The sequence below is a fragment of the Mauremys reevesii genome, linkage group 2, assembly GCF_016161935.1.
Source record: "Mauremys reevesii isolate NIE-2019 linkage group 2, ASM1616193v1, whole genome shotgun sequence".
Lineage (NCBI taxonomy): Eukaryota > Metazoa > Chordata > Testudines > Geoemydidae > Mauremys > Mauremys reevesii.
Genome location: NC_052624.1, coordinates 94,534,314 through 94,553,532, shown reverse-complemented (window position 1 = coordinate 94,553,532; position 19,219 = coordinate 94,534,314). Strand labels below are relative to the sequence as shown.

General features: G+C 42.6%; 1 protein-coding gene across 9 annotated transcripts in view; it reads right to left on the bottom strand.

Moving 5' to 3' along the window:
* HECW1 (HECT, C2 and WW domain containing E3 ubiquitin protein ligase 1) overlaps positions 1-19,219 on the bottom strand; it is a 451,523-nt gene that overhangs the window by 373,893 nt on the left and 58,411 nt on the right. For 3 of the 9 annotated variants that reach the window (XM_039525991.1, XM_039525994.1, XM_039525993.1), the window contains exon 1: positions 8,343-8,783. The exons of 1 other annotated variant lie outside the window; for it this stretch is intronic. The gene's annotated coding sequence lies outside the window, so the exon portion shown is untranslated. Of the gene's footprint in view, positions 1-4,004; positions 4,107-8,342; positions 8,784-19,219 lie in introns of those variants that run through there. 5 more of the 9 variants (XM_039526012.1, XM_039526007.1, XM_039526011.1 and 2 more) reach the window with 4 other exon arrangements.

Genomic DNA, 19,219 nt, shown 5'->3' with positions numbered 1-19,219 from the left:
GTTTTAATTGCACTGCTAAGCAATAGAATACCAACTGAATTTTATTAAATATTTGGATGTTTTTCTACATTTTCATATATATTGTATTCTGTGTTGTAATTGAAAGTGTATATAATTTTTATTACAAATATTTGCACTGTAAAAATGATAAAAAAATAGTATTTTTCAGTTCACCTCATACAAGTACTTTAGTGCAATCTCTTTTGTTGTGAAAGTGCAATTTGATCCTGCCAGCAGGTAGGGGATCCTGGAGGACAACTACTGCACTGGTGGGGTGCAAAATAAGCTTTATTAAGAAAAATGCAAAAACAGGGAAAATTCAATAGTGAGGGATATGGGGTTTGTTAAGGTAGACAATTGGGGAGGGGTTTCTTTTAGTAAATAGTATTGGGGGTTTCAATAGTGGGGTACAATACAGTGGGGTACAATACGGTTGGTAACCAATTAACACTGAAGTATAAATGTAACAGGTAGCTAACAATTTCTATGTAAAGGGTGTGTCACAGCAGCATATAACCAACTAACAGTTAAGGGTAAAATGTGTTAAATAACCAACAACTCTAGGTAAAAATGCGTTACAGTGGTGTAAATGTAAAATGTGAGGGAGACACAGAGAACAGACAGGCTGTGAGTTTAAGCAGCAAGTGACTGGGGAAGCCCGGGGGGGGGCACGGGGAGAACGGGGGAAACACAATTATACAGAACACAGCAAGGTCTTTATCTATGATCTAACTTAACCAAGACTACACAAATTAGCAAGTAACAAAACACAATACAACAATTCTCTAAGCCTAACTTACAGAGTACAATGCAAACAATTTTCTAAACCTAACTTAACCACAGCTATGCAAAATGAAATTACAATTTATCTAGACTAAAGGCTAAACCTAACCTAATGGGTGCACCTTATACTAGGGGTAGTTCCAGAGGGCAGAGTGGTGTGTGCCCAGGATACAGCTCCAAGGGGGGGATTTAAGGTGGTGGCTGCAGCAGTGGGACGACTGCAAGTAGGCTGCCCAGGATAGAGTCCAGGGAGGCACAGCTTAGCAGCGGCGCAGGTTTATTCCTAGCAGCAAAGGCGCTGCGGAGCTAGAAACAGATTACAGATACAGACCAAGGAGTTAGCTTGGGTCTGTCCGCTGGGGAAACAAGGCTAGCAGCTAGGACAGGGGGAGTTTGCAAGAGGGAGTTCTTACCAATCCCCAGGACAGCAGCAAGCACAGAGACAGGAACAGCAATAGCATCGGAGGATGGAGAGAGGACTCGATTCGCTTACAATAATCAGGAGATCTCCAGGCAAAATTCGTTGTTCGTGGGAGGGGAGTTTAAAAACGGGGGTACGCTCAAAAACAAACGAGAGCGGGGAGAGGGCCCCCCAAAGACCCCTAGCTGATCAGACCAGGTGGCAATGCAGGAACCTCTCCGGGAGTCTGATCAGAAAATGTCTGGTTTTAAAGGCAAACTCAGGCAGTTTCCCACCAGTAACTCTGATTGGTTCCCCTTGTTACAGGGGAGGAGAGAAGGCTGCAGGTGAGCACAGAACATGCCTGGGCAAGTTTTTGAGCCACAGGTATGACTCATACACTCAGCTATTTGGCCACTTTAGGCCTTGCATTCCTGGGCAAGCAGCAAAGAATCCTGTGGCACCTTATAGACTAACAGACGTTTTGCAGCATGAGCTTTCGTGGGTGAATACCCACTTCTTCGGATGCTGGGCAGAGCACCCTACACTGAGCCGGGTCTGAACAAAGAAGCTAGACAAAGGAGCAAGAAGCCCCCCTCCCTGAGCAGAGCAATGGCTCCAGTCAGTCTGCACAAGCCATCCCCATGAGCAGGGCCAGGCTGTGACTTTGGTCAGTTCAATGGCCGGGGGGGCGGCCACTTAGCACAAACAGAAAGGAGGGGGGGGGGAAGGAAAGGAATCCAGCAGGGGGACAGCTGTAACAGACACAACTTACAAATGTAGATTTTTTATTACATAACTGCACTCAAAAACAAAACAATGCAAAAACTTTAGAGCCTACAAGTCGATTCAGTCCTACTTCTTGTTTAGCCAATCCCTAAGACAAACAAGTTTGTTTACATTTACGGGAGATAATGCTGCTCACTTATTTACAATATCACCAGAAAGTGAGAACAGACATTTGCATGGGACTTTTGTAGCTGGCCTTACAAGGTTTTTATGTGCCAGATATGTAAACATTCATATGTCCCCTTCATGCTTTGGCCACTTTTCCAGAGGACATGCTTCCCTGCTGATGATGCTTGTTAAAAAAAAAAATACATTAATTAAATTGTGACTGAACTTCTTGGGGGGAGAATTATATGTCCCCTGTTCTGTTTTACCTGCATTCTGCCATATATTTCATGTTATAGCAGTCTCAAATGATGACCAAGCACATGTTGTTCATTTTAAGAACACTTTCACTGCAGAGTTGACAAAACGCAAAGAAGATACCAATGTGAGATTTCTAAAGGTAGCTACAGCTCTCAACCCAAGGTTTAAGAATCTGAAGTGCCTTCCAAAATCTGAGAGGGATGAGGTGTGGAACATGCTTTCAGAAGTCTTAAAAGAACAACACTCCAATGCAGAAACTGCAGAACCCAAATCACCAAAAAAGAAAATCAACCTTCTGCTGGCGGCATCTGATTCAGATGATGAAAATGAACATGCGTCAGTCCACACTGCTTTGGATAGTTTTCGAGCAGACCCCGTCATCAGTATTGGCGCATGTCCATTGGAATGGTGGTTGAATCATGAAGAGACATGAATCTTTAGCATATCTGGCACATAAATATCTTGTGATGCCAGCTACAACAGTGCCATGAGAACACCTATTCTCACTTTCAGGTGACATTGTAAACAAGAAACGGGCAGCATTATCTCCTGCAAATGTAAACAAACTTGTTTGTCTGAGCAATTGGCTGAACAAGAACTAGGGCTGAGGGGACTTGCAGGGTCTAAAATTTTACATTGTTTTATTTTTGAATGTAGGGGTTTTTGCACACCATTCTACATTTGTAAGTTCAACTTTCATGATAAAGAGATTACACTACAGTACTTGTATTAGGTGAATTGAAAAATACTGTTTCTTTTGGTTTTTTAAGTACAAATACTTGTAATAAAAATAATTATAAAGTGATCACTGTACACTTTGTATTCTCTGTTGTAATTGAAATCAAATATATTTGAAAATGAGGAAAACATCCAAATATTTAAATAAATGGTATTCTATTATTAACAGCACGATTATTTTTTTAATCACTTGACAGCCCTAAAAGTAACAAAAACCCCTGCCTCAAAAATGTTTCTGCCTTTTTCTTAAATGGTGAATTTTCTCCTCAAAATTAGGCCAAGGATAGAAATAATTCGGTATACAGCACCAATAAGCTTAGGGTTGAATATCTCTTGACTCATCTCTTAGAACAAAAGCTAGAAAAGCTTTCAACCACTGGAGAAGATGTTCCAAAGAGATTCATGGTGCTCACTTCTAATCTTAGAAGGCTATGAAGTCCAGTATCTCAGGCATTGGAAGGCACAGAATCAAGTGCTGGTGAGCCCCAGTGGAAAGGAGGGAGTCTTTCATTTCTAGTCCCGCAGGGTTGCAGGATATTAGGATCAAGACATTTTTATGTATAGAAAGTGTGTGTCTAGTTTAGGAATGAATCTTGCTCATTCTGGGCCTCCGACAGGACTAAATCCCATATGCTGTCCAAAGTCAAACTGCAAACAGTTTTAAATGTAGCAGTGTGGTAAGTGATACAGAAAATAAGATAATACTTATCAGATTAATTTGGGTTTTCTAGTTGTAAGAAGGGAATACCACCACCATATTGGGAACAATATTATCTGCTCTGTAACAATGTTTTGAAAAGGAAAGGAGAAGCAGAACAGTTTAATGAGCAAGCAGCTTTAAAACTAATAACAGACAAAAGTTTCATAGTTCAGATGCTTATTTGAATTTTATATGAGCTGCTGAACCTTTTCTAGCCTGCCTACTTACCTCAACTCCCCTCCCCCACCCTGCAAGCTTCCTGGTCTAAATTTAGACTCAAGCCTCCTCTTCCATTGTCTCACTCTCTGCTTTTGCAACTCTGGTGGTGCAATACCTAGTTTTTCTGACTCTAGCCCCTAGCCTCCTGACAGCTTCAAATATTCCTGTGATAGAGTTGTGAGGGCTAGCACCTGAGCCAGCACTCTGGTCACTATTAGTACTAATTGGTTTCCCCTGGAGAAGGCCTAACTGGACAAAGGTGTATCTGATTATCAGGGCAGATTGGGGCTAGTGAGTCAATGAACCAATTAGCCCATTACTGAGGAAGCTGTAGAAAAGGGCACAGGAAGGCTTTCTTAGGGGGGAAAAACAACCACAACTGCCAAAAAACCAAAAACAAAACCCAAAAAAACAAACCAAACCAAACCACTAGAGCAATAGAAGGCCAGGAGAGTCTGATGAAGGGGTTAGGGCCTGGTTTGGTCTCCTGGAGAAGGGGTTAGAAAGTTGAGACATAATGTGTAAGGATATAGAAATGCTGCTGTGTACTTGGTGGAAGGATTAAAACACCAAGTAAGCTACCCAGAGACGTTTATAAGAAAGGTGGTCTCAGAAGCAGTCTGTGTTTGTGGAAGAAGCAGAGGTGTGGCATGCCACCCTCTCACAATTAATACAACAGTACACTGTGAGGCTTCCTCATTTACACCCCCAGGGTGTATTGTGTGCCCTATATACTGTAGAATTTGGATTTCTGCTTTGGCTGGCACAAGGGTCTCTCTCACTGGGGAAGTGGAAGAATTTTGGCAGCTGAAAGAAGGTCCTAGGGTGTGTCTACAGGGAGACGTAGCTTGCAGCAAGGCAGGGTGTCAATCTACAGCACACTAGTTTGCTGTGTGTTAAATGGCTGTGTAGCCAGCAGTAAGTCAAAACTCGGTACAGAACTTAGTGAACAATACCAGGGTCCACTTTGTGCAGACTACAGTGCTGTAGATTCACAGGCCAGCTTGCCATGTGTTAAATCTCCATGTAGACAGGTCCCTAGAGAGGCTCAAAATACGGTCAGAATAAAATGAGATTCAACATGGAAAAGTCAAGCTAACACATCTGGGGGACTTTTTTACTCCACTAAATAGCTATTGATGTTTCAGATTTCTTCCAGACATAGTAGCTTTCATGTTTCCAGGCTGAAACTCATTTTATTTCCTGCCCTTATTTCAATGCTTTCTGGGTCCTTTTATATTATTTCTCCTTCCTGGAGACATATCCTAATATGGGACTGTAGGACTTCCCATACCGGATTAGACCAGTAGTCCACCTAATCTGGTATCTTGTCTCCAACGGTGACTAGTGCCTGATGTTTCAAAGGAAGGTGCAAGAAGCTTCACGTTTATGGAATAAATTGCCCATAAGGGAAGTTACTTCAATGACAGGTTTTAATGGGGGTTAGGCCCAGGTAACAGAGGGCAGAATTGGGTTTATGTTATGCCATATTCTCTCCAAAAAGATGACTTCTCTTGCAAAAAGGTGATTAGCTTTTCAAAATAAAAAAACGGGGTACTTTTGTATGACATTTTTAGGGTTCATGAAATCCTTGTACAAAAGAACTATTTTTTTAAAATGGGTGCTCCTGTGGTCTCACTACTGCCAGCCTCTGACTTAGCAGCAACATATGCATATTTAATGGATTGAAGGTTTTCCCCCGCTAATTTAATGTTCCATGAAACACTGATCAAGTGTCACTAACACTCACTGAGTGAAAGAACAGCTTTGATAGCATTTATGCTAGGGTGACCAGCCAGCAAGTGTGAAAAATCGGGACAGGGGTGGGGGGTAATAGGTGCCTATATAAGAAAAAGCCCCCAAAATCTGGATTGTCCCTATAAAATCAGGACATCTGGTCACCCTAATTTATGCTCATTTTACTTTTCTTCTCTTCACTCCAAACACCATTCATCACACTGAACTCTCATTCCACAGGCTTGTTTGTTCCTGGTAAACACAAGAGTAAATTCTACTTGAGAGATACAGAATAAATATATTTTGAACCATTATTGTGTAACCTCAAACTTTTTGACTAATGAGATGAAAAACTGGGCCATTTCAGGTGTCCTAAGATTTTAGGAAACACCTGGACATTATATGAAAAACTCAGACATAAGGTCACTTTAATGTTACAGGAAAAAAGGATGCTACCTTCTGTGATGCTACACTCTTGTCTTGAGCTAGGTGGGTTGTGGAGGGGTGAAATGTGCTGAACTTGGCTTATTCTTTCATTTTTTCTTGCACTTGTAGAAAAAATAGGCCTGGCCTCCCCAAGAGGAGATGTCATCAGCATCTAATCCCTAACTCGGCATGCTTCCGTTCTACAGCACAACAAATAAGTGAGCAACCTAAAGTGGCTTAAGCTTTATATTGCACTTTTAATCCTCCAAACATGAGACTGTAGCTATCATTCTGCCATTGTGGGGTCATTTTCCCTTGGAAGACAATCTGTACCTGCAGAATGGACTGGTGACAAACTGAAAGTACTACATTTGTGATATTTACGTCACTGAGGCCATATAGGCAAGATGTGTTGGGCTTTGTGGGATATTTACTTAGAGTGTGAGGGGCCCTGTGTCTATAATGGATTAATCTCTGATGGTGTTGGATGTCTTATGGATATAACTGGTTTGCCCTTTGCTGTGATATTGGCCTTTTTTATTGTGTATAAATCATTGAACAGCATCCAACTAGTCCAACAACAACACGATTAGAGATGACTGGAATATACGCACTCTGCTGTGAATAACTTAGACAATACACAGCAGCAATTTTTCCACACAGCACATATGTCCAAGTGGGATGTCCAGATCTTCTCATATCTTGCTTACGTGATCTCTTGTTATAGATTATTCTCTCTACTGGGACTCAAAACTGCATAACCCACTTTGACACATTCATACTATCTGCAAGGATGTTCCTGACTGATGTTATCTAATAGCTGTCACTATATCTTTGCATTGCATTATTGGGATCTCTCATAACTCACCTAACAGCTATGCTTTGGACCATCAGTTACGTGTTAGTGCTTCAGGCTCCACTTCTACAGCATTTGGGTAAATGCTCAACCTCACTGAAACCTCAGCCATGGCTTTCTGCCTCACACTGAACATGTCCAAGGATCTGATGGTATGATAAAGCCCTCCCAACTGGGATAATCTGGCCAAGGATTATTATTGCTGGAATAAACAGGGATCAGAAGAGAGAAAGAGAGACCAGAATCTCCCACCTCTGAAAGAATGCAATCCACCACTAGCCTTTAAACTTATTTTCATTACAAAATGTAACATTATATAACTTATTCACAGTCAGAATGAAACAAGGGCAATACAAATAAGTATGTGAGCGTGTTACATGAGTACTAAATTACTAGAGCACTTACCCATCTTGATCAAAAGAATTCCAGCCCTAGGGCTGCAGTAATTTGCATGGCCTACTTTTTGCAGTTTTTCTACTTGTTTGATATGTGGATACACATTGGTTTCACATTCCTCCTTCTAAGTCTCTGTCCCCCTAATTCTTGTGAAGCTGCATACCTGTGCTCTACAGAACAACGAGCAATTAGCTCTTTGCATGCTTGGCAAAAAACGACACAGATTTACATAAAATGTTATTTGACATGGGTAAAGATATTACCGGGGTTTTTGTTAATAGCCTGAAATAATCACACTGAAATAGCCCAACTCTCTTATTTAATTTAATTTATTTATTAATAAATCAGGTTCTCTAGGGAAAAAATCTGATTTATAAAAAAAAAATAGTTTTTTCTTACTGAACAATGTATTAATGCTTGTGAAAAGATTGATCCTGGATCACAAAACTCCAGTGACTTAAATGGTTTCAGTAGCCTCATTGTGCAGTCAGGGATCTGTATCTCAAAAGATACCACCACAGCTGGCAAAATGGACACTCTGGTTGACAAGCTCAGCACAGAGGCCAACGACTGATTTATTTTAATTAGCATATATATTTATTTATGATTTAATTGGTCTTCTAACTTTTAGCACTTTATGATGTGACAGATTTAATAAAACCTCAAACAATTACAATAAATTGCCCATATGGATAACTAGAGAAGCCACAACTTAGGAATTTAACAGCTACCTTCCTCTTAAAATCAACCCCCTTCCTGTGTTATTACTTATCAGCCAAGAGAAATCAACTACTCATATGCTTAAGATTAGGCATGCGCTGGTGTGCCTTGCTAGAATGGATTCCTAGGGCTTGATCCTGCTCCCAGGCATGTCAATGGGAAAACTCCCAGTGAAAGATCAAGCTCCAAATTGGCATAGAAACAATCCTTACCCTTTGAAGCCATGTCTCCTAGTCAAGACAGGGTTGATGCACATTGACTGGTCAGCATGGGGGTTAATCAGATTGCTGTTTTATTCATTATGTGGATGATTTTCAAAGCGGTCAGACTTTCAGTGTTCTGGCCTCATCCTGCTTTCCTTGAGCACCCAAGACTCCCATTGAAGTCAGCAGCAATTTGAGCTTTCCAACACGGGCGTGTCAATGAGCAGGAGTCCTGGCCTGACCCAGAGGAACAGCCTCTCAGGGTGATAGGAACTCAGGCTCCATGTGCATGTGATCATTAATTCAGCAGAAACGGAGGGGCTGATTTAACAGATGAAGGCAGATTGTTTTATGGAGAAGGGAGGAATTGAGAGAGTGCGTTGAGAAAGCAGGAAGGTTGGAAAAAGATCAACCAAAAATGGGCCAGCCTGTCAGGCCATATGTCTCTTCTAAACATTTTTTCTGCTCTTATTGTTCCAATGTCATATTACGTCATGAATATCAGCCACATTTTTTTGCACATTACAATGATTTCAAAGAAGTAAAAATGAATAAAATATGTATTTGCATGAGGAAGATTTTTTTCTTACTCGAGTGACTTTGAGGGCATGGGCTTATCATAGGTTTTTTTTTTTTAATCACAGTTCAAAAACCATTACTCAGAAGGTTCCCTTCACTAGAACTGAAACGCGTGTTCCTATTCTTCCACTCTTATGCTCAGTTGCCACTACAATGCCTCACTGGTCTTCATGAACCCAGTGTCATTCTAGCCTACCAACAGGAGGGCAAGAAGTACACATGTACATGTGTAACTTGCATCCTCCAACCAGAGCCAGAACATCTCCCATGAAGTTTCTTCTTTCCACTGGTGAATAAGAATAGAAGCCCTGAATTTGTATCCAAACCTGAAATCACCTAAGCAGCAATGCAAAATAGTGCCATTAAGTTACAATGCTTTCGTGGTATGTGTAAACTACTGTTCAGTATTCATCCCCCTCTGTGCCTGATCTACAGAGGATATGAATCTACTACAGCTTCAGGTGAGGGGACCAATTTACAAATACACTTCATCATCATCATCATCATGTTCCCATTACGCCTCTGGTGTTTAGGGCAGCGACGAAGCTCCTCCACTTCTGTCTGTTTGTGGCAAGTCTTTCAATGGTTCCTCAGCTGTGCCCCAGGTTTTTCAGTTCGGCTTCCTTTGCCATGTTGTTTTCGGGCAGCCTTGTTTTCGCTTACCTTCAGGTGTCCATCTTATTGCTACTCTGGTGATGGAATCAGTTTCCATCCAAAGCACATGGCCAATCCATCTCCAACGCCTTCTGGCAATGATGGTGCTCAGATCCTCTTGGCTGCATTGGGAAGAAGTACAAATACACTTAGACACCCAAATATGCAGATAATCCTGCTAGATGCCTATCCTTACCTCAGGCTGCAGAGACTCATACTCTGAAGTTCCAGGTTCAATCTCTACTAACAACAAAGATAGTCATTCCATATACATGGAATTCTTGCTATAAAAAAGGCTCTGAAGATCTAAAATGTAATTTATCTTGTGTTTTTTCTGTGATTAAGCTGCATAAATGACATGAGAATTTCCATCAGATCTGGATAACATATCAGCTGTTGTAAGAGAAAGGTCAGCTTGGAAATGACACCAAACAATGCTCTTGTCCTTGATATCAAGCACAGCATACTCTTTTGGATTTAATGGCTTGTTCTGCTGCCTTAACTGCAGTTGTGTGGATGGTATTGAAAGCTGGTGGTTGAGAGAAACAAGTAGAGAGGCTATATATATATTGGTCTATTATTTATGCCTCAGTTACACAGGTGCAATACTCCTTGAAATATATGGTTCAAATTCTGCTCTCAGATATACCAAATTAACAGCAGAATTTGGCCCACTTACTAGTTGAACCATGTGTTTTACCAAATTTCAGCATGGGGGGTAGTTATGGGTAGTTAAGTTAGGTTTAAGTTCTAAAAGGGTTAACAAAGACCTGGTAAACAAGACCCTGAAAAACACCCAATCAGGAGGACCAATCAGGAAGAGAAAGAGGAACAGAGAGAGCGGGTGTCTGTGTCTCTGTGTTCTTCTTGTGTTCTTAGCTGTCTGTGTCTACAACTAATCAACAGACGCTTTAATTTAATCTCTTTCTCTCTCAAGCTATTTCTTCTTCTCAATAGTAGTAGTTTCAAGTAAGATCCTGTTTCTGCAATTCTGTGTGTTTGTGTTATTTTTTTTGTGTGTGTGTGTTGTTTTTATTTGTACTGAAGAGGAAAAGTGTACTGAGAAAGGAGAATTAGAAGATTAGACCTGAATATCTAGGACTATGAGATTGTATATTTTTTTTTATTTTTTTTTTTATTTTTTTTTTTTTTATTCTTTTTTTTAGGACTTTTTTAGTTCAGGATTCAGGATAGGAAGAGGAGGGTGGATTGTGGGGAAGGAAGCAGAGGGAGCAGGGCTGGAGAAGAGGAGGGAAGGAGAGAGAGGGAGGAGAAGGAAGAAGTCTCCTGTATCTTGATCTGTGCTCTGTCTCTGAGAGGGGGAACAGAGGAGGGGTCTGGGAGGAGGAGGGAAAGAGGAATCATGGGAAAGAGACCCGAATCAAAAGCAGGTGAGGGGATGGGGGGGATGGGGGAGTGGGTGGTTAGGGTGGGGAACCCACCCATCTTACCCCCCAAAAGTGGGGTAAAAAGCTCAAAGTGGGGGTGAGACCCTATGACATGGTGGCACAGCGCTTTCTCTAACCCATTGAACCACAGTTTCTACACAGTTGGAAAGATTTTTGTGTGTGTCCTTTGTTTGAATGTGTCCTTCCTTTGTTTGATCAGCATTTCTTTTTTTTTATTTTGTTTTTTTTTTTTTTTCCATTTATATTGATTTGGCTGATTTGTTTTTTTTCTTGTTTTTTTTTTGGTAAATCTCTTAAGAAAACAGCAAACATGTTAAAAACAGTTTCAGAAAAAAACGTTTGTTGTAATCCAGTTGAAAACTGAAGCTGAAATGAATCCCTGCCTGAAGAGCCTTGAATGTCAAACTTTCTCTGAGTTTCAACATTCAGTGAGACATTCTCAGCTCACCAGCAATCTCTCTTCAGTCTCAGATTCTTTGAAGAGAAGATTCTGAGAAGTCAGCCTGGTGAGTCCTAGGAATTTCAGCTGAGGCAGAACTGGCTGGAGTGACAAAAACAGGAGGGGTGACAAAAGTGAGCCTGGCACCAATGCAAAAACAGTTTTTACACACTTTTCCAAGAACAAGCAGCAGACACACAGTATAGGTAGTCCAGTTCTAGTGTCACTTAGTACCATAGGTGCTCCATAATTATTCCAGCTTATAGCAGGCATTCTCTCTGGCTCAGGCTGTGCAAACTTGATGGTGCTGCTCTTGGACTGTCTAACTCCTCCCAGTAGCAAGTAGGGTTCTTGACTGAGCTTCCCCTTCCTCTCTTTGGCTACATCTACAGTAAGAGCTAGGGGTGTGATTCCCAGCTCACGCAGACATACTCATGATAGCTTTTGAGCTAGCACACTAAAAACTGTAGTGTAGCTGCAGTAGCAGTGAGGAGCAGCATGGGTTAGCTATGCTGACTACAAACCTGCATGAGCCCACGGGTTCGTATTTGGCACAGCTAGCCCTTGCCGCTGCCCATACTACCATGGCTACACTACTATTTTTAGCACGCTAGCTCAATGACAGCTAGCACAAGTAAGTCTATGCAAGCTGGGAATCACCCCCTTAGCTCTTAGTGTATAGAGGGCAGGAAAAACTCTATAGCCGGACTCCCTGCTTTTCTTCCCCTCCCCCACCTTGGGAGAAGGAAACAAGACTGTCTCTGCTGGATTCTCTCTCCTAGACTAGTGACTGGATTCTTGCTCTGAGCCCTTCCCTCCTAGTGCCAGGAGAAAAACCCAGGGTAGAAAGGGATTGGTGCCAGCCAGAGATATTAATACAATAAGGGTGAAGGAGTGTATAATGGGGAAAGGGGATTTATGCTGCAAAAGGAGGTTGTTGAAGGTGATAAAGAGAAACTGGTGCTGGAAGGAGGGTAAGGAGCTGGGGGCCTATGGACTGCTACCAGCAAAAACAAGAAGATTTTTCCTTGCCTCCTGCTCCAAACTGATTCCCATTCTTCTAAAAATATGGAGACTGGTGCCACAGGAAGATATAACCCTTGATGCGGCTCATTTGTTGTGATGGATCAGTTTGCTTTGAAAAAAGTGGTTCCTTTTATTTATTTTTAATATTAAATATCTTTAATGGAGGTTTCATAGCATGAGGCCCTTACGCTTAAAAGCCCTCATTGTAATAGCTCAGTAATGGAAGTCTTTTTGGATATAGATTTCTGGTAATACAGAGCTCCTTATACATTACTTCAGACTTTAATGTATTGTCTGAACCTTTATGCCATTCTCACTTCTCTTCCTCAGTAAACATATTGCTAATAAAGGAAAGCCCATTAGCATCTGCTGTTCACAAGGAGAAAGAGTTCACAAATGCAGTCGAGAATGGGGGTGTAATACTTGTGCTGTTTTCCATTTCCAAGCTATATAAATATTTGTTCCAGTGGTGTTGTGTGGCAGATTAAAAACATTAAGGTGTTGCTCTCCTGGTTAGAATTACTGATTTAATGTGAGAAAAAGGGTCTGATTGTAACATAGGAGTTTCCAGGGGTCAGCTTTAAAACAATTTCACGGGTTTATTGAAGCTGCCTGCTGTTTGAAAGAGAAAAGCGTGGCTCCTTTTAGTCAATGCCATCCCATCTCAGCTAAGCCTCTTCTAATTCCGTGACATGAAGAACTCCCTTCTATTTTGGTGATGATCTGCTCATTGAGAGTGTCTTAAAATCTATTTTAAAAAAATAGCTGTAGTAGTAATAAGGAATAATAATTCTTAGTACTTCTGTTGCACTCTTTATCCATCGATCTTAAAGCATGTCACAAATGAAAGTACCATTATCCCTGTTTTACAGCACTGGAAACTGAGGCACATCCAGGAACAGAATCTGGATCAGCTAGCTCCCAGTCCAGTGCCCAACCCAGTCTACCATAACACTTCCTAGTTTAGTAGTGTCCTACTTTATGTACAGCTATCCGGTTGAAAACTGACTTTACAGTAATTTTTTTCTTAAACATATTTTTTCCAATTTAAAAAAAGGAAGCTTAATTTCCTAATTAGGATAAAAGATTCATTTCCAGTGGCTGATAAAACAGCAGGCTTTCCAGTCCTGTATCAGGAAAGCATGGGCATGAGAGAGTACTTGCAGAAATGAGGAGGTCTCAAAACACGTGCATTACAACTTTGCCAACTCGATTTCTCTGTCCTTAGGAAGGCTGGGGCTTCTCCCTTCCCCTACCACTGCTCCAGGCTGACTGCGCTCTGTGCCAGAAGATAGAAGATTCAGTCCTCACCCACTAGAGCAGGGGACTGTGTGTGTGTGGGGAAGGTCTTGGTGAACAGCACTGCAGCAGAGCCATGATGGGAAGTGAGGGCCCTCTTGCACACTGGGTATGTCTATATTGGAGCTGGAAGTGTGATTCCATCTCATGTAGAAACACTTGGGCTAACTGTCCTCAAGCTAGATTACTAAAAAGAGTAGTATAGCCATGGTAGCACAGCTAGCTGAAGGAGGGAATAGCTACTCCAACCACAAGCTTCTCCAGACTTCACGGGTATATACTTGGGTGTGTAGCCCAAGCCACTGCCTATGCTACTATGGCTACATTGATATTTTTAGCACACTAGCTCTCCTTAAGCTAGCCCAAGTAAGTCACGTCAAGTTCGGAATCACATCCCCAGCTCAGTTGTAGACATACCCGTCACGACTTCTCCTGCGGTGGTGTCAGCGGGGGCCTTGTGGAGCAGTGATATCAGAGTTAATATTGCACTTAGATGAATGGGACAGTTCACACAGCAGAGCTCTTGTTACAGGATCTCTGCAGACTCCGAAACAAAGCCATGTGGCATTTATGCTCAGGGCACCTTTTTAACATGGTCTGTGGAAAGATGAAGACTAGAAACATTTATTTTAAAAATGAAAACAGATTGATGTTACATGACTCTGGAAGCTGGGGCCTTAGGTACAGGCCTGTAGTGTCTATGTCTTAGTTTGTTCCTGAATTTGGGTCCTTCATCAGGAAGGCATTTTAGAGGGAAGAACATAAATTTGGGCTGAAGGGATGAATGTGCACATGAGGGGACAAGTATCTGCCTTTGGAAGTAGGTGTCTTACTGGGCACACTAAGAGCACCACAGTGATTTCATGGGCTTTACTATCAGGAGCAATCCTGCATTAGCAGATTGGGCCAGGTGACCCAATATGTCATAAATTCCTCCAGATACTTGTGATTTTACAGTTCTATGTCAATGGGAACCATGTAATGCATGGATGGATTGTAAAAGGATGGATTGTTTCCACCTGAAACTGGAGTTCATTCACTCAGCAAAATTGTTTTGGTTTGTTTTTTTATGGTGATAGCTTAACATAGTGAAGTCCTCTAACCACAATGGGAAATACACCAGATGGATGAGCAGTACAGGATTTTTCCCCTCTCCACCCCCCCTTGATCTGAAGGGATTACATCTAAGATTGAGATAATCTCCATGCCCATTTAGCTCATGATATTTTCCACTGAGACTACCAGCAAGGGTGGCAGTAGTGATGCTGGCTGTAGCAATGTGCACCAGCAACCTTCTTCTTGCTTTAGATAGGCCATCGTAGAGCAGGTCTCTTTCAGTCTCTCCCCAGCCAGCAGTGGCTCCGGGCACCAGCACTCCAAGCGCATGCCTGGGGCATCAAGCCGCGGGGGGCGGCCTGACGGTCCCTGCGAGGGCAGCAGTCAAGTAGCCTTAGGCAGCTTGCCTGTGGGAGGTCTGCCGGTCCCACGGATTCAGTGGCAATTCAGTGGCAGGTACGCCAAATCCGCGGGACTGGGGACCTCCCGCAGGCAAGCCGCCAAAGGCAGCCTGCCTGCCGTGCTTGGGGTGGCAAAAAAGCTAGAGCCGCCCCTGCCCCTAGCTAGGGCTTCTCTTTTCTTTTATTGTCCCAATCCCCTTCCCTGTAGTTAGAAATATTTTTAAGTACTTTGTCTTATGTCTCTCAGATAATTCTATTGTTATGCTACCTGCTTGAAATACTTGCTATAAAGTTGTTATCCTTTTCCAGTTTTATAGTATTATACGGCACAAAGTTATATTCTTGTAAAACCTCTGTGGTAACAAGTTCCATACTTTGGAAAGACGAATAGAGTTTAAGTACTCCATAACAAACAGTCATAAAAAGCTCATTCATTATTCCACACAGTGGAATGTGCACTATCCAATACCCTTGAGTTATTCTAGTTTGATTCAACAGTTTCTGATCATTTTCAGCTTTTACAAAAAATAATGTGACCTCCAGTAATCTCTGATCAATCAGAGCGCCTGTAGCCAGACAGAGTGCCTGAGCATGGATGCTTCTACCCAGATCCTGGTGTGGTTTTGCAGGGACTGTAACTTGCAATTTCCACTTACTGATATCCAGGCTGGGGCGGGGGGGGGGGGGCATCCAACATGGTGCCTACTGGTGGAATCTCTCAGGCAGCACGTGGGAGAGCTACAGGAGGAGGTGGCTAGGTTGAGGAGCATCCGAATCCACGAGCAATTCCTGGACAGTGTCCATGTGGAGACAGCTGAGGTAGCTGTCCCAGTACACAGGACTGCTGACACACCACTGGTGGAGGAGGAGATGGCTGAGGGTGGACACTGGCAGCTGGTTACTTCTGTCAGCAGACAGTGCTCCACCCCTGCTCCAAACCCTCCCACCGTGGTAATGGGTAACCATTATGCTCTTCTTGATACAGGAGAGAAGGAATCACCCCCTACAGTAAAGAAGGAGAAGCCTCGTATCCCTAAGGCTGGGAGGTCTGCTGCCATCACTGCGAATAGGAAACTTAGGGTAGTGGTGGTCGGAGACTCTCTGCTGAGGGGGACGGAGGCGCCCATCTGTTGCCCTGACATTTCATCTCGGGAGGTATGCTGCCTGCCGGGGGTTCATATCCAAAATGTTACAGAGGCATTGTCGAGGATTATCCAGCCCTCTGACTACTACCCCATGCTACTCATCCATGTGGGCACAAATGATACTGCGAGGTGTGACACTGAGCAGATCAAGAGTGACTACAGGGCTCTGGGAGTACGGGTGAAGGAGTTTGGCGCACAGGTGGTATTCTCTTTGATTCTTCCTGTCAAAGGTAGGGGCCCGGGCAGAGACAGATGCATCATGGAGGTGAATGCCTGGCTGCAACGATGGTGTCGCCAGGAGGACTTCGGCTTCCTCGACCACGGGATGCTATTCAAGGAAGGACTGCTAGGCAGAGATGGAGTTCACCTTTCGAGGAGGGGAAAGACCCTATCTGGACACAGGCTGGCTAACCTAGTGAGGATTGATTTAAACTAGGTTCGACAGGGACAGGTGAGCAAAGCCCACAGGTAAGTGGGGAACATGGAGACCTGGGTGATGGGTCGGAAACAAGAGGGAGCATGGGCTATAATGGCAGAGAGAAAAGAGGGTCAGGGCAAAACTGGGAGGCAAGATCAGACCAGTATCTTAGATGCCCATATACAAATGCGAGAAGTATGGGTAATAAGCAGGAAGAACTGGAAGTGCTAATAAATAAATACAACTATGACATTGTTGGCATCACTGAAACTTGGTGGGATAATACACGTGATTGGAATGTTGGTGTGGATGGGTATAGCTTGCTCAGGAAGGATAGACAGGGGAAAAAGAGAGGAGGTGTTGCCTTATATATTAAAAGGACTGAGGTGGAGATGGACATAGGAGACGGAAGTGTTGAGAGTCTCTGGGTTAGGCTAAAAGGGGTAAAAAACAAGGATGATGTCATGCTAGGAGTCTACAACAGGCCACCTAACCAGGTGGAAGAGGTAGATGAGGCTTTTTTTAAACAACTACCAAAATCATCCAAAGTCCAAGATTTGGTGGTGATGGGGGACTTCAACTATCCAGATATATGTTGGGAAAATAATACCATGGGGCACAGACTATCCAATAAGCTCTTGGACTGCATTGCAGACAACTTTTTATTTCAGAAGGTTGAAAAAGCTACTGGGGGGAAGCTGTTCTAGACTTGATTTTAACAAATAGGGAGGAACTCATTGGGAATTTGAAAGTAGAAGGCAGCTTGGGTGAAAGTGATCATGAAATCGTAGAGTTTGCAATTCTAAGGAAGGGTAGAAGGGAGTACAGCAAAATAGAGACCATGGATTTCAGGAAGGCGGATTTTGGTAAGCTCAGAGAGCTGATAGGTAAGGTCCCATGGGAATCAAGACTGAGGGGAAAAACAACTGAGGAGAGTTGGCAGTTTTTCAAAGGGACACTATTAACGGCCCAAAAGCAAGCTATTCCGCTGGGTAGGAAAGACAGAAAATGTGGCAAAAGACCACCTTGGCTTAACCACGAGATCTTGCATGATCTAAAAAATAAAAAGGAGTCGTATAAAAAATGGAAACTAGGACAGATTACAAAGGATGAATATAGGCAAACAACACAGGAATGCAGGGGCAAGATTAGAAAGGCAAAGGCACAAAATGAGCTCAAACTAGCTATGGGAATAAAGGGAAACAAGAAGACTTTTTATCAATACATTAGAAGCAAGAGGAAGACCAAGGACAGGGTAGGCCGTCTGCTCAGTGAGGAGGGAGAAACAGTAACAGGAAACTTGGAAATGGCAGAGATGCTTAATGACTTCTTTGTTTCGGTCTTCACTGAGAAGTCTGAAGGAATGCCTAACATAGTGAATGCTAATGGGAAGGGGGTAGGTTTAGAAGATAAAATAAAAAAAGAACAAGTTAAAAATCACTTAGAAAAGTTAGATGCCTGCAAGTCACCAGGGCCTGATGAAATGCATCCTAGAATACTCAAGGAGCTAATAGAGGAGGTATCTGAGCCTCTATCTATTATCTTTGGAAAATCATGGGAGACGGGAGAGCGTCCAGAAGACTGGAAAAGGGCAAATATAGTGCCCATCTATAAAAAGAGAAATAAAAACAACCCAGGAAACTACAGACCAGTTAGTTTAACTTCTGTGCCAGGGAAGATAATAGAGCAAGTAATTAAGGAAATCATCTGCAAACACTTGGAAGGTGGTAAGGTGATAGGGAATAGCCAGCATGGATTTGTAAAGAACAAATCGTGTCAAATCAATCTGATAGCTTTCTTTGATAGGATAACGAGTCTTGTGGATAAGGGAGAAGCAGTGGATGTGGTATACCTAGACTTTAGTAAGGCATTTGATACTGTCTCTCATGATATTCTTATCAATAAAGTAGGCAAATACAATTTAGATGGGGCTACTATAAGGTGGGTGAATAACTGGCTGGATAACCATACTCAGAGAGTAGTTATTAATGGTTCCCAATCCTGCTGGAAAGGTATAACCAGTGGAGTTCTGCAGGGGTCTGTTTTGGGACCGGCTCTGTTCAATATCTTCATCAATGACTTAGATATTGGCATAGAAAGTACGCTTATTAAGTTTGCAGATGATACCAAACTGGGAGGGATTGCAACTGCTTTGGAGGACAGGGTCATAATTCAAAATGGTCTGGACAAATTGGAGAAATGGTCTGAGGTAAACAGGATGAAGTTTAACAAAGACAAATGCAAAGTGCTCCAGTTAGGAAGAAACTATCTAGGAAGGAGTATGGCAGAAAGGATCTAGGGGTTATAGTGGACCACAAGCTAAATATGAGTCAACAGTGTGATGCTGTTGCAAAAAAAGCAAACATGTTTCTGGGATGCATTAACAGGTGTGTTGTGAGCAAGACACGAGAAGTCATTCTTCCGCTCTACTCTGCGCTGGTTAGGCCTCAACTGGAGTAT